At 42.9% G+C, this 14,586-nt stretch overlaps 1 protein-coding gene across 1 annotated transcript in view; it reads right to left on the bottom strand.

Annotated features, from left to right (window-relative positions):
- Window positions 1-14,586, bottom strand: part of HEPACAM2 (HEPACAM family member 2) — a 497,170-nt gene that overhangs the window by 443,410 nt on the left and 39,174 nt on the right. The gene's annotated exons all lie outside the window — the stretch shown is intronic.

The following is a 14,586-nucleotide window of genomic DNA, read 5'->3' as shown; positions in this document are numbered from 1 at the left end:
CCCATGGGACTGAGTCCCCTGGAGCAAAGAGGAAGGGGCATGCAGCCTCCTCCCAGACACACAATTTGCCCTGGGGACTCTATCCCCGGGGCCAGTTCCAATAAAACTAAAATAAAATAACAAGGGGAACTGGCTGTGTGGCCTCTTGCCCCAAGCAATTAATTGCTCTGGCGACCATATTCCCCGGGGCCAAGTACAAATAAACAGAGGAAGAGGACCTGCAGCCCCCCTCCCGAGCCTTATTAGGTCCCAGGTACCATGCCACGAGCTATTCATGTTTTTTAAAGGGGAGTGGATCTCCAAAGCCCCCATCCCCAAGCATTATTGGGCCCTGGGAGCCCATTCCCTGGGGTTCCCTGGTGTTAAAAGAGGCTCCCTCCCTGAGCCTCCTTTAACCCTGGGGCAACCCATCCCAAACAGCCATCTGTTTTTAAAATGGGGAGGGGGCCACGTGGCCACTCCCTCCCCAAGTTTTAATAGGCTCTGATAACCCTCTCCCCCATGGCCTCATTACACCATGAAGGGGAGGGGGTCCACATGGCCCCCCTCTCCAAGCTTTATTAGGCCCCCGGGGACCCTATCATCCGGGGACCGCATTACATTATAAAGTTGGGAGTATGTGGCCTCCCCTCCCAGTGCCATAGTAGGCCCCAGGCATCCCATCCCCTGAGGCTGTATTTTATGAAAAAGAGGAAGGAGGCCAGGTGGTCCCCCTCCCCCTAGCCCTTATTGTACCCGGGAACTCCATGCCCCAGGGCTAAGTAATCAATGAAGGTAGAGGGTCATGCAGCCCACCCTCCCTGAGCCTAATTAGGCCCCAGGGGACCCATCTCTGGGCCAATATCTAAATAAATGGGGAGGGGCCGTGTGGTCCCACTCTGTGGGCCAATTTTCAGCCTAGAGGAGCCCATCCCCCAGAGTCCTATTTAACTACTTAGGGGAGAGGGCATACCCCCCCCCCCCAGCCGTTTTCATCCCAGAGGATCCCATCCCAGGCGCCCCATTTAGTACTTTAGGGGTGGGGATTATTATTTTTTATTTTAAACTTCAGGACAGGGGACTAAGGGGCCAGATGTACGACCCTTTCATTCAGCGCCTCACAATTTGCGACCCATTGCGAGTCGCAAATTGCGAGGCGCTAAATGAAATGTACAACAGCGTTATTACACTGTTTTGTGATTCCCAATGGGGTAGCAAATTGTGAGGCTCATTAATATTATTGAGCCTCTCGCATTTTGCGAGGCCATTGCGAATGCCAGCCCTCCCAGGAATGGTGGCCTGCTGGGCTCAACAGACCACCATTTCTGATACTGGTTTCTAATAAAGCAGAGTTTTTTTAATGCAGCCCGTTTTCCTTAAAGGAAAAGGGATGCATTTAAATTTTTTTTTAATTAAACGTTTTTGTTCAATTTTTTAAGGGCAGACAGTTGTCCCTGGGACCACTGCCTTCCCTTAAAAAATAATTTCCCCTGCTTTTGCAGAGGGAAAGGGTCCCCTTGGTACCTCTACCCTTTTGCGACCCCATTACCACCCTCTTGAAGAGGGTGGTAAAATGCGAGTGTTTTGCGACCGCAATTCAGTCACAAAACATTTGAGCATGGGGTTGCGCCGGCTATTAGGAAGGGAACACCCCTTCCTAATAGTGACTCGCAATTCCAAAATAGCGAGTCGCAAAGAAATTGCTACTTGCTATTTTGGACTGGTGCATACCCCTATTGGTTTTTGCATGCGCTAACTGGTTCACAAACCTGTTTGCGCATGCAAAAACCGTCGTTCATCTGGCCCTAAATTCCCGAGCCCTGTAATGGTTGCCAGCAAACATTTTCTGATGTTGCTGGCAGCCAATTAGAGCGCTCGCTCCTGTGGGAGTCTAACTCATGCAGGAACTAATTAGCCCAAGAGGAAAAAATCTCCCTGGACCAATCAGAACGCTCCGTTTTAAAATTAGTGCTCATATGAGAGTCTCTTGAGCCTCTTGCGAACCACTCGTCTAGATATAAAAATATTTTTGACCCGTAATTTCTAAAAAACTACTGAACAGATTTACACCAAATCACTAAGAGCACAATCTACAGGCCAAGATCTCGCTTCTCGCCAAATTTTGTGTATTTCCGTTCGCCAGCTTTTGCTGTAGTCCTGCCTGAAGGCGTCTATGGAAAATGTATAGGGATTTGTTGTTTTGGGACCCTCTTTTTTCTTGGTCCTCCCTTGATAGGTCACCCCGAAACTTTCAATGCACAAACTAGACAACAAAGAGGACTATTTTGGAAAGGTTTGTAGAGATCCATTAAAAGGTGCCAAAGTTATTATCATCACAAAAAGTATTTCCTGTGGAAAAGCTAAACTAACTTAAACAACCCAATAGCAACTGCCACTGGGTAATCAGATAGATAGATAGATAGATAGATAGATAGATAGATAGATAGATAGATAGATAGATAGATAGATAGATAGATAGATAGATAGATAGATAGATAGATAGATACGTCATTTGTTTTTAAATACTTACTAGTACATACCTGCAAAATAGTGATTGCAGACGTAAGTATCAGAAAACTTGTGTAATGAAATGACTAACGATGTTACTTACACCTGCGAAGTAAAGGAAGCACACAGCAAGATTTGTGATGAAGCATGGTTATAATCTTAATGTTGGGGGATATTTGTTTTCCTTTTTCTCTGTTTTTTTTCCTGATGCTGGTATTCTCTTGAGGTCTTAGGGGACTGTGTAACAGATTACTATCTTTATAAAAACAAGACCATATAATGTAATAGGAGAATGAATTTATGATGTACATTAAAGCTGTAAGCTACCAGCAGAGCCAACTAATGAAAATGTTTAAGCAAACAGGCATCATATGAGTCCATGTTACAATAAAACTAGTAGTAAAGCCTCTGTTTGCCATCCCACGCCTTAGCAAATATTACAGTGTGACAGGTACATTACAGGTGACATCTATTTACTTTCAAAAGTAGTATCACTGACATTCCTATGTTGGGTCACATTGGCGATAAACTTACTGGCATTACATAGCAATATTTACTGTGGTCTATTCTTTCCCTTTTTTGTATGGAATGATTATGTTCCTGGAACATTTTATTGTTGAAAGGGATTGATGCAGAGGCTTTTAATGAAGCGGATCGGCGCTGTTCGTTTTGGCAGGCAGAAGTTAATTGGAGTTTATTTAATTTTACTTGTGTACTTTTATATAACACGAACCAGTCAGACCCACCAGAGCAGCAGAACACTAAGATACACAGGTTATGGTAAGAAAATCGTGTCACTCTTGCCTCTCTGATCCTAATCTTTTTACGTTTCAAATGACTTGAGATATTTCACTTGAATTCATGAGTAATAGATTAACGTAGTTGAAAAAACAAAAATATTAAAGTTGTTGCCAGATAAATACTGTCAGCGGATGTGAAGACATTTCCTATTAGGTTTAGCATGTGAAATATCTTTATCAGTGTGTGCTAGCAGATTTCTTCCATAGGTGGTAACACAAAAATCACTCCATTGTCCTACATATATTTGAGTGTTACTTATGCAGTAAAAAACTTGGTGGTTCTACCAACCAGGTACCACTACTAACACCAGGCCTTGACTTCACCTACATGTAACTAAATTAATTTTTTAACATGTTTTGGTTTTCATGAGTCCACTGCTCTGGACATCTCAACTTGTGATGCAATGTTATTTAGTTTCCACCAAAGTCAGGCAATCATGCAAACTTGTACTAGTCTTTTCCAGTAGGTGTCGATACCTGGAAATCAGGCCAGAATACTCCAGGGTTACCCTAGAAGCACAAAAGGTGGTAATGCACAGGGTGGTAGTGGTCACCGATCTGCCTCAGCGTTGTTGCATTCATTCCTTTTCCCTGTGACTCTACAGTCTACATGGATCCTGACAGCATCACTCACACACGACTGCAAGTGTCTTTCATGGACCAGACTATACAGCTCTATGTAGCCGCAAGCACAGCTGCCATCTCTCGTCCTCTGCTATACTGGTTCACGGGGTTTTAGGACTCGCGTTTCCGTCAAAAAACGTTAATTTCATTACAGCATTTGGGGGCGTTCTTTGGTATGTATGCATCATATTCTTTCACGTATGAACTTTGTGCTGAAATCGAGAACGGCAGAATAGTAATCGGCAAAGACAGAATAATAGAATGCTTCCTGCACCAAACCAGTGTTCACGATCTTAGAAAATGCAACCTACAACATAGGCTAACTAATGTCAAAATTATGCTTTTAAGTAAGAAACCCGCTTATACGCTAAATCACACAATTCTACCAGTACTAAGAGACATTATCTTTCTGGCATTTCTGTTTTATTGCAATTTGAAATATTATTCCTTAAACCCCACAGTGGCTCTAATGAGGATCACAGCTCCCCCTTCATCGTGGCATATTACGCTTGCAATAATTACTGTTTTGAGATTTGCCGATCAAAAATTGCGAACTCTGAGGTAAACTATTTTATAAATATGGATATTACCAAAGCCTTTACTTTGTCGTTTTACTTGGATAGCTGAAAATACAACTCTATGCAAATTCTCTTCGCTGCTAGCTAGAGCAGTTTCCCTGAATGGAGCCTTTCACCGGGCACGTTTCGGTGTTGTGGCAGCAAACAGGCCCCGAAGTTTTTTTGTTGTTTTTTTTAACCAATGTCACCTCCACCGAAATGCAAAATGATCTGATTGCCACTGAAGCTCTACCGAAGCCACAACACTGCAAGTGTTGACAGAAAACACGGGGTGCAGTAAACGGCCCGGTGTTTTCCGAATTCTGCCGGGTCATACTGCGATTTATCAAGGAGCAAGCGTGGCCAATAGTATTAGACCTTGCTCAACCAGTCTCAGTCGAGATGATGCGAATCGAGCTGGCCCTCAAACACCTATGGGCGAGGGCTTTGACTCTCACACCCAAATTATAGGGCTTATTTACAAGCCCTTTGCGCCGCCGGTACGTCTCTTTTCCCATGTTAAAGGTGACGCACCGGCTGCGCAAAGGGCTTGTAAATAAACCCTATGGGTCTAATTTATGAAGGCCTTGCGCTGCCGGTGCGTCACTTTTAACATGGGAAAAAGTGACGCACCGGTGGCGCAAGGCTTTCATAAATGAGGTCCTATGTTTTTTGCTCACTCAATGAGTCGGCCGCCGCTTGTTGACTTTCTTTTTGTGTGAATCGGCAGAACCCCATAACAGGCAGGCATAGAGCTATGCATGTTATTGTATGAAGTGGCTGTGTTATCTGCAGCTTGAAACCGCCTCAGGTGACCGTGGTGTGACTTTAACAAGGAAACAAGACCATTGGAATGCTTTCAAAGGTCGTCACAACTTGCATTCGCTCAGGGATGCATTCCAGCTCATATTTGTTTACCCCACTGCGGCTCTCCAGTTGGGGAGCAACCATGTGCAAATCAGGCATATGGAAATCAGGGTCTGCCCTGCTCCAGGAAGAAGAGTTCAGTCCAAACTGCCAGAAAAAGTTCCTTCCGAATGGGAACATAGGCAGCCCCAGGCTTATTTCAGCCATATTGGGTGAGATGCAGTTTGGATCCTATTACACGGCGAGCACGGGTCTCACATTAGGGCATACATGCTGCAGTTATGGCCGCATATTTGCTACTTGCCAAAAAAAGTGATTCAACACCCCATCAGGGGTAACAAGAGCTATATAAATACAAACCTTTTTTTCCTATTCTATCCTTCTGCTATCCTTCCAAATCCAAATAACTGACTAACCTAGTATCCACCACTTAAATTACTATATTTCACTATACTAATTCAACACCAATTCCTTAATGGGTCCAGGAGTAGCGTGCTACTCGCTGAAAAAGCTCTTTGACGCCTCATCAGGGGTAGTATGCGCTATATAAATGCAATTACAATACAATACAATACACTACAATATTAAAGCAGCAAAATTTGAGGCTGTAATGCTTGCAAAAGACGTAGCCAGTAGGAATTGCTCAGGATCGCAGTTTAGTCCATTGTTGCTTTGCCCACGGTGCCACTCTGGGTGGGAAGCCACCATGAAATCAGTTTTGGCTCAAGTAGAAACAATCCAGGCTGTTTTGCCCAGCCATACCCACTCTGAATGGGAATGCACACAACTGTAGTCCAGTTTCAGCATTGTTGGGCCTTATCAGTGAGGTGTAGCTTGGATCCCATGGCACAGTGACCATAAAGCCCATGTCTGGGCATACCAGTCACACACACGGCATCACATTAAAACAAGAAAACCTGATGGCTTGCACGCTTGCAAAAATCTCAGCCCATAGCAATAGTTCTGGTCCCATTCTAGTGTATCGTTTTTATACCCAATGCACCACTCCAGAGGGGGAAGCAACAATATGCAAATCAGTTTTGGCCACAAGTATAGGGGGTATGCCAGGTATGGGTCCCGTGCTCATCGTACTATTGGACTCAAGCTGCACCTCGCTGCGAAGATCAGGACAGCCAAACCCAGTATGGGGTTGCTTGCGTTCTTGTTTAGAGATCCTGGTCTCGTGGTTTGGGCTGGACTGTTCCGCTTAGAGCAAGACCAAGTCAGATTTGCACATGGCGGGCCTACATCTGGAGTGGCATCACAGGAAAAACATTATGCATTGGAGCGAGGCTGATAGTAATTATCAGTGGCTGAGGTTAAATCAAACATCTCATTCCTCACTTTTAGTTTTTGAGAGCTTTTTGTGACTATTGGCTCATTTCAAGTTATAATGTTACTGGCCAGTGTATCTTCCTGACAGTGTGCTATTAAGAACAGAGTCCTCATGCGTCTCACAATGTGAAATAAAGAAGGACCCAACACTTGTAGTCGCTAGTCTTTGGGTGCTCGGTGTTATGTCATAAATATATGGGTATTACTTTTCATCGGTGGAGAAAGGTAAACAACAAGAGAGAAAGGGTCAGTAGGTGACTCTTATACCCCTTGTACAAATTATATCAAAACAACAAAAGAGTACCTATAAAGAAGGAAACAATCTATCCATGAGAGCGTAGAAATTTACTCCACCACCATAGATTTAGAATAAACAATCCAACAAGTAGGACGTATGTTAGTAAGAAAGAAGAACCCTCAGGCACCAGATAAACATTTGGCTGCCATTTATCTTCATTGGGTCCTTCATATGAAAACGTGAAATTCTACGTAGACAAAACAAGGGAGTGCATGTAAAAAAGAGTATCGACTGCCACCCAAATAGAAAAATTATTTTAATGTGGGGGTAGTTCTAACTCTATTAAAAACGTGATGGAAAGACGGACATATAAGTGGTTGAGTTACTTTGAACCACATGTCCTAAAAAAGGGTCGACATGTTTCTGCTAATGAGCCCATCATCAGCTCAGCATTCCTCAGGACCATACATACCCTCGCCTCAGAAGAGGCACACACTAAGGCGCCAAATCTTCGGGGAGTAGACAGTAGAAAGACTACACCAACTTGTTTGGGGGTCTATGCACCGCAAAAGTCACGTGCTTTCCTTCCAAATCGTTAGGACTGTGAAATTAAGTAAATTAGGGAGACAAGCCCCCTGGGCTCGTGGCAGGGGAAACCTTCACGCCCGGATAATCATTAATGCCGAGCGTATGCCCGCTGGTAACCTACTGATTACTTTTCATCACCCGCCACTTTACAGAATTATAAGGTCCTGGGCTCAGGTCCCTTGAGACTGTAGACTTTTTTGTCTCTGCAATTCTGCCTTTGAAGCCTTGGAGCATGTTCTATTCACTAAAAGGTTGCTGTAGGGGTTTGCGGCTCCTTATGGAATAGATTCATTGACTGTAACTGATTTAATGATAAACAATGCATGTTGATGAATTGTGGTAGCAAAACAAGAATTATAAATATGAAGGGATTTTTTTATTTAAATTCTGAATAGTTATAGTTATTTATTTGTTGGTAACTTTTTATAGCTGATTTTCAAACACGCCTTTACGATGCTGCAATTGTTCCAGTTCAGTCTGATTGTTTTTTTAATTCAACATGTTTTTGAGTTATAGACAGAAAAAACAACACAAGAATAAAAAGCAAGCTTCTGGTTAACGTACATTGGGAAGGTACAGTGATTTTAAAGACTTCAATTAAGCTCTCAACGTCACTTATGTTTTTTTTTATTACCCACTTATAGAGCTCACAGCTACCCACCGGATTGCCCGGTGATAAGCATAGGTAGAAATGTCTAACTAGAGAACTAGAATAACCAGGTCTTTAAGCTCCTCTAAACAGCAGCAAAGACGTACAGTGTCTTAGGAGTTCTAGGAGGGCATTCCAAAGTTTAGGGCCTAAATATGTAAAGGAATGACCTCCTATGTGCGCCAGGCAGATTCTGGGCACCAGGCAGAGAGCCTTATTTACGGATCTTAATGTCCACCTGGGCTGATAGGAGTCATCAGATCCTGGATGTAGCAAGGGCCTAGTCCAACCCTTTCTTTAAAAATAAACCGTTTTTAGGTCGAACCTAGAGCAGTGTATGCGCTGCTTGCTCAACTTTAGTAAGGGGGTTTTCAAAGTGCTACCCCATGCTTTGGCTGGCCTAGCGATGCGTTCACACAAGCTTGCACAGGCACAGCCCCTATCTGTCTTTCACAGGTTGGTCATTAAGTGCATCGCGACCACTTTCACTTTCGCAGCACAGAGGCGCCACCTGGCTTTCCTCTCGCTCTCCCTGTGCGCGAATAACCTTCAACACAACCCTCTACTATACACACCACAAATTTGATGGTTTGATGGCGGCATCTCCTCTGTAAACCGACTTCATTAGTTAACAAATGCTTCGTAAGAAGAAATGGACGATAGTTTATGTTTCTGCGTTTGTGTGCAGTGTTACAAAAAGCTGGCAACACACTAGGCTAAGACTTCATTTGTAGATTAATGTATAGGAACTCTACGAAACATATGCAAATCTAAACTATTTGCTAAAGCTATGTACAGAAAGTACGAAGTCTAACGCTTCTTCTTCGGCCATAATTTTAAGATAAGTTGCATTGTATCCTGCAGAAGTTTCTGTTAACAGACTTTTCTGCCCTACGAATGCAGATTCATTTTGTGCTTTTGATATTTTGACCTCCGTACACATGCCCCTCGTGCAGCTGCAGTTGCAATCGTTTCCTAGGTGCGCATGGGACTCGGCACAGGCAGGAATTTGTGTCTGGAAGAGCCTTGAACCCTGCGTCGGATAGTACAACTTGTTTAGCCCCACCCCGAGCACTTGTGCTGCTTACACAGTATGTAGAATCACCGGTTTCATTCATGACCTGCATGCCTACAGTCTTGATGTTCCTTTAACAAATACAAAGCGGCATCTTTCACACCATGCTAGGACATTTTAAAGAGGGTTCCTAACTTTAATGCCCCTGACATTACCATACTCTTGCTTTACATGCCATTAGTATCTACCGCTTTGGGAGATTAATCAATACCCCCCAAACACTATTAATAATTTGTGCACATCTGATGGTCGAAACTTTGCTACTGTCTGAACCAAATCCTGCCAGACTAATCGTATGCAAAGTACCAGTGTAAGGGACTCAGATGTTGAACAGTTGTTACCTTCTATAGACACAAGTGTCCACTTTAAGCCGTCCTACTGTAAGCATCCGATTATATATTCGTACCTGGTTAAAAAAAGAAATTATTTCAAAGTTTTATATAGCGCGAACTTGACCCGCTTTCATGTATTAGAGCGCTTTACATGAGCACCAGTTGTGTTACATGATGACACATTCGTTAATTCACTGGAGGATTCTCAGTATCTGCCAAATTGCAGCTTTCTTCTCTTTAGTCAAAATTGCTCCTCAAATTAGTTTGTAATCATAGGAACTCACTGGTGGTGTCATTATTTTGAAATACGTTAGAAAAAAAGCAATTGGTATGATTTTCCTTACCTGTCTGACCCATCCCTGTCCATATTGATTCATATGCACATTTGAGCTGTATATGTGTACAAAACAAATATGAAAGGTACCCTTTTGAAGAGGCTGTAGTGTTGGCCTGCAAACAAGGGGTTGAATATTTCAACTAAATTACCATGTTGTGCAAAATAGGCACATGCTCTTGATATTCATTAAATACGGGATTACGTGGTGTATTTGCTGTTCGTAGATGCTTTTGCTATTGACTCAAGTACACATAAGTTGTCAATATGTCTCAATCAAAATAACAGATTAGGAGGAGCCACTAAAGTGGTTGGAGTTGTTTTCTCAAGGAAAGTCATCAGAAATCTCCATTGTTATTCTTCCCTGTGGGATTGGATGCTGTGTCAATGTGTTTTGCTGCTTGTGCCTCTTCCTCAGTGCAAACATTATGTCGTTCTTTCCTGATGTCATAATAGTTGTACAAGAGGAGTGCCATACTAAGTATTTCTTATTGACCTACATATCGTAGATTCGTCACACATTATTTAACCAAGAGAATGAGTCCCATATTTCCTTTCACAAACTTTGGTCTTATATCCATCTCCTTTCTTAGTGTGTTTTTTAGCAGTTGTATTTATACAGTATTTCATAATTCTGATCAGGTGCAAAAGTACCTTGAGTTTTAGTACCATGAAAAAGAGCCCAGCGGGATGAATATAGGCTCTGATTCTGTGCCACACTGGATTAAACATCCTGCTACAGACCCCTCCTGGTCCAGTATGCTACTGCTTAACATCCATGAAGAGGACGCCACTGATGCATGAGAGCCGTTGCTAGGTTTGTCAGTGTACAGTAGGACAGACTTGTGGGCTGCTTTTAAGGTATATTTTGTGTCAATAAATGGAAAGAAATTGACAGGTTACTTTGTTCAGATAATGACATTGGAAATGTCTCCAATGGAAATGCTTAAATGCTGACACAAATTCTTTTTAGCTCTGTGCAAGCCAAGACCTTGTCATTTTTAGTAATTTACATATCAAATATACAGGCTATTAGGGGCTTTCAGCCAGCCCACTTCATCCATTGGTCTGTTGTTGTGTCATTCACACTTTTCTTCCACCTGCTACAGCTACAGTACACTGCCTGGGGTAGTGGGTCAGTACACTTCACTTTGAGTGATGGTGTTTAGCTCTTGGACAAGGAGTACAACTTCAAATAAGGTAGTACCCGTTGGTGCCCGGGTACACTGTAGTAATGTGTGCTTATTGTAACCAAATTGTTTTCTTCTTCATTTTTTAAACTTTTAAAAATATTTGTAAGGGTCTGGCGACTCCAGCAACAATGGTGTATTACAAAGCAAGCATTGACAAACACTGTCAAGCCAATGCCAAACTGATTGGCTTTGCCAATGTTTGTTGGTCTTGTGTTGCTCTACATCTCTTTAGCTCATTCAACAAGCATTGGCATAACCAATAGGTCTCGCTTTTGGGACCTTATAAGTATTTAGTTATGCAGCACAATATCCTTGGTGCAACCACATCAACTGTTGCATGGCTAAACACTTATAAGGTCCCAAAAGCGAGACCTATTGTCTATGCCAATGCTTGTTTAAATTGAACTCTCTTTGCAATTGTAAGCCAGTGCTGTTTGCAGAGGAGAGACAAAGCTGGGGCATAGTTCAGGAGCCAATACAGGAGTCTCTCCGCTGAATTCTGTTATTACCTGCACGCGACAAATAGAGACCTTATCAATTCCCAAATAGAGAATGTTACCATAGTCAACTCGTGAGAGTATCATGGCTTGAATCAGTGTTCTTTGTGCTGAGTAAGGAATAATGCAAATGATCTTCCTCACCCACTTCATCACGGCAAAATAGGTGGAGTCTACGTTGGCCACTTGAGGTAACTTAGAGAGGTTTTCATCCAGCCAGAACCCCAATCTTTTTACTTTGGGAGACAGTGTTGGGAGAGTCCCTAGGGACTCAGGCCAGTGTTGTGGACCCCAGAGCTGTGAATTCCTACCGAGCACCATAACCTAGGTCTTATCACCGTTGAGTTTAAGCGAGTCACAATCCATCCAGGAAGTAACTCGTCATAGACCAAGGTTAAGGTCATCTGGGTTATACCCCTGTTTGGACCGCAACGAGAAGATAATGTGTTTGTCATCCACGCATGAGTACAGGGCCAGGCCGAAATTCTCCACCACATCAGCAAGAGGGCCAACACTCCAGAGTTCAAGGCATAGATCTCTGACATGCGTCTGATGAAAAAACTTGGAATTACCTATCTTTCAGCAAGGAGGTTAGCCAAGCTAGGACTGTTCGATTGAGGCCCAGTGTCGCTAGTCTATCCACCAAGATGGAGTGAGACACAGTATCTAAGTCTACTCTGAGGTCTAACAGAATCAGCGCGACTGTACCACTCTCATCAAGGAGTTGTTTTAGATGTTCCATAACTCCTAGGAAAGCGGACTTTGTACTGTGCCCAGCCCTGTAACCTGATTGTAACCTGATTGTCTGTGTTAGCTTACAGACAGTAATCTGTGCCTGTAACTGAGATACGAATTAGTCAGTAAACACAAATCAGAAGGCTGCATTGGAAGTAAACCCATACTTGGGATACCAACTGTTAAACAGTCCAATACAGTTATTCTACTTTGAGGCCAGTCTAATCGGATAATGAGAATGTATGTATGTAAATGTATTTCGATTTTATATAGCGCACAAATCACCCAGGGGTCTCAAGGCGCTTGCTTAGGGAACCCGTCCTGGTATTCCCCTGTGAGATACCCCGGCAGGGTATCCACAAGGTGAAAGCCAGGCATCCCGCCGCGAGGGGCCGTAGTGGAGATTAAGCAAGCTATTGCCCAGAGTCGCAGAGTGTGACCCCGTGAGTCGAGTAGGCACCGGAGCGAGAATTGTCGAGTCCGTGGAATTTTGAGCCCGAGACCCGCCGAGGCGGGGAATCGAACCCTGGTCCACGGCCGATCTCAGCTTCCGGGTCTGCCGCCTCTAACCACTGAGCCACGCTTCTCCACTGAGAACACTAGCTGAAAGGTAAAGCGTATAGAGAGTAGGCCAGAGAGAGGAAGGAACCAGGGCGGAGCAACAGTGCAACCATGTAGGAGGGTTTTCTGAAAAGGAGGGGTATTGGTGATTGGTGTGTCACACAAGAGGGATATAAATTTAGGCGACACAGGGGGTAACCGCTGCGCAAGTTGTCTGGAATGTTAGGAGGGACCACCCTTCTAAAGGTAGGTATCAAGTTTGTCCTATATGCGAGTTGAACATTCCGCAATACTTTGCGGTGTGTGTAGTGGCAAGTGGGCACCTCTAAGTTATGTGAGCCATTCCAACCAGGTGTGTGTGATGAAACAATTGAGGGGTTTCAGTTCAGAGAGGATTACTTTGCTGCCTATCGTTGACATCTGGTCATTGAGAGCCAATAACGACAATGGTAAATTGAATGTATTGGGTGAGTCATATATTCCTAATGATCTTGTGCCAAGTCAAGAGATATAGCAGTTTGGATAATATCCTGTGAATGTTCACTGACAGAGGTCCAGTGAGGCTGTATAAGTCTGAAGTTAGAACATGTGTTCCTAACAATTCCAACAAGTATGGGGGGATTGTAAATGATTGGCAAGATGCTGTGATTACAACACCGTGATCTCTTGAAACATTGGATTATGATTTGGAACATTTTGATTGAAAATTTTGAAAAAATAATTTTGATTTGCCTTGATCAACTTTTGGAGAACTGGTGATTCAGTTTGTAACAATTATTCAACACATGACATTTGTGTACCCATACGATGTGCCCAGGGGGCCAATGCCTAATCAGGTGTCGCTGCTTCATTCACTGAGTCAAGGACACCTCAGTCAGGGGGTGATACCCCAGGAGCACGCACCAACTTCACAATATCTATCATTAAGAATTGGGTGCGCACCCTACTTCTTTTGATATTCTCAGAATACCCATGATGAGATAGGCAGTGGATGAATGTGGGAGTGTGTTTGAATATATTATTGGGGACCATTATAGAAATAGACCAATCATGTGGTATAGAATGCACTGAATAAGAGCTTCTGTGTATAAATATAATGAATTTGTATGAATAAAAAAAAAAAAAGATATACAAAAACAAAATATTGTTGTATGAATACATATTTTTGATAATGACCAGCATCTGGGATTTGAAATATTGTTATTGAAATTTTGAAGGTCCACTGTTTATTGAACTTCCTAAATGTTCGTGCACATATGAGATGAGTGTCAGTGACAGGAAGTGATTGAGACGGTGCGAGGTGGGAGCACTAGTGAGGATGTTTAACAATAAAATATAGATCGACAAGAAGTACTTTGAAAAAATATTTTAAAGGACATTTAACACTTCAAGTGGTGTTAGAGCATTATTGTGTATAAATCTTGGAATGTCAGTTCCTGTTTGGAGTACTAGGGTGTAGCTCATCTCCTTAATTCCCGGGCACCCATAACACACAAATTAAATAATTTATTGCTGAAACATATTTATACAGGGAAATGCACTAGTTTGTTGTGGGCACATACATCCTCTGGCTACCCAGATTACGTAACCTAAATGTAGCAGGTAGAATGAGTAATTCACATAATTTATTTAAGTTTTGAGTCTGAACACCTGTGCACGCTCGTCTGCTTAATATCATCATATTTGTATTTTAGGTCTAGCTGCCTTGTTAGAT

Source organism: Lissotriton helveticus, chromosome 10 (assembly GCF_964261635.1).
Source record: "Lissotriton helveticus chromosome 10, aLisHel1.1, whole genome shotgun sequence".
Classification (NCBI taxonomy): domain Eukaryota; kingdom Metazoa; phylum Chordata; class Amphibia; order Caudata; family Salamandridae; genus Lissotriton; species Lissotriton helveticus.
Note: the sequence above shows the minus strand (reverse complement) of the source record. Positions and strands in the feature narration are given on the sequence as shown.